Source organism: Silurus aristotelis (assembly GCF_946808225.1).
Source record: "Silurus aristotelis genome assembly, chromosome: 16".
Taxonomy (NCBI): Eukaryota; Metazoa; Chordata; class Actinopteri; order Siluriformes; family Siluridae; genus Silurus; species Silurus aristotelis.
This window is the reverse complement of record NC_139589.1, coordinates 10,572,772-10,574,526: the sequence shown is the minus strand read 5'-3', so window position 1 is coordinate 10,574,526 and position 1,755 is coordinate 10,572,772.

The following is a 1,755-nucleotide window of genomic DNA, read 5'->3' as shown; positions in this document are numbered from 1 at the left end:
TGTGTCTGTGCTTTGCCTGTGTTTCTGTGTACATTTGTGTCTGTGAGTGTGTCTGTGCTTGTAAGTGTGTATCCTTGTATTTATGTCTTTATGCGCCTTTTTGTTTGTGACTTTGTGTTGCTTTATGTGTCTGTTTCTGTGTATATCTCTAAGCTGTTTTTCTGGTGTCATTTTTGAACGCTGCTCCGTATGTACTGGTTTATATCTGACTCTGTGTTTGTCCCTGTATAGCTTTCTGTCTCTCTTTCTCTGGGTGACTAAATGTGTGTGTGTCTGTGTCTCTATGTGCCTTATACAGAAAACGAGAGAGACAAAATGTAAAGCTTATAAAAACTCTCTGTCTGTCTCTGTCTGTCCCACACTGTCCCGCTCTGCCCTTTCCTTCCTCCACAAATCAGATCGGTGTGTCCACACCCACTTCCTCCTGTGTATGTGTGTGTGAAAGAGAGAGATGTCAACCCTGTTTGCTGTTCCTCAGTGTCTGTATAAATGTTTGCAGTGACATCATCAAATTCCAGCCCACATGCCGAAGTCAATTAGGTGATGACATCATCAGGCACTCTCTCTAAATCATCAGACTCTTCTTTAGCAATTTGAGATACTTTTGAGATAGTATTTTGTCTATTGGATTGGACCACATGGGCCAGCCTTCACTCCCCACGTGCATCAATACGTCCTGGGCGCCTATGACCCTGTCGCTAGGTCACCACTGTTCCTTCCTTGGATCACTTTTAACAGATACTGACCACTGCAGTTGGGGAACACCTTACAAGAGCTGCAGTTTTGGAGATGCTCTGACCCAGTCGTCTAGCCATTACATTTTTCCTGCTTTTAAAACATCAACTTTAAGGACAAAATGCTCACTTGCTGAAAAAGAGATAATCAGTGTAAATGTCATGTCATAATTTTATAATGTTATGCCTGGTTGGTGTGTGTGTGTGTGTGTATGTATATATATATATATATATATATATATATATATATATATATATATATATATATATATATATATATATATCGATCGCATACAAGCGTTTTAGTGGACACTAAAAAATCTCGAATGAAGCTTTTTTTCTTCAGACAGAGAGAAAAAATGTGAAAGAGACACACACACACACACACACACACACACACACACACACACACACACACACACACACACAGAGCAACACACATACACACACCTTTCCTCCTCCACCCAATAAAGGAAGTTGTGTGATTTGTGTGATTCTTTTAATCCTGCAATACACACACAGACACACACACACACACACAGAGACACACACACACACACACACACACACACACACACACACACACACACACACACACACACACACACACACACACAGAGTTATGTAATGTCTTTGAGGATGAAGTCAATTCAATAGTCTTGAAAGAGAAAGTTCACACACACACACACACACACACACACACACACACACACACACACACACACACACACACACACACACAAACACAAACACACACACACACAGCTGTGTACTGATAGATCTGATAAAAAGAAAAGAAAAAAAACAATGCAACCAAACAGTTTTGGATTCATTCATTTAATTATCTGCAGTTTTCACTTCATTAAAGTCACAGTAAATTCAGAGTCTACACTATAAACATGGGGTGCCATGATGGGTAAATTCACCTGAATGGGACACCAGTTCATCACAATGCACCAGGTACACAGTTACCCAAAGAGAACCCTGGAGAAAACTGAAATGAACACAGTGAGAACATGCA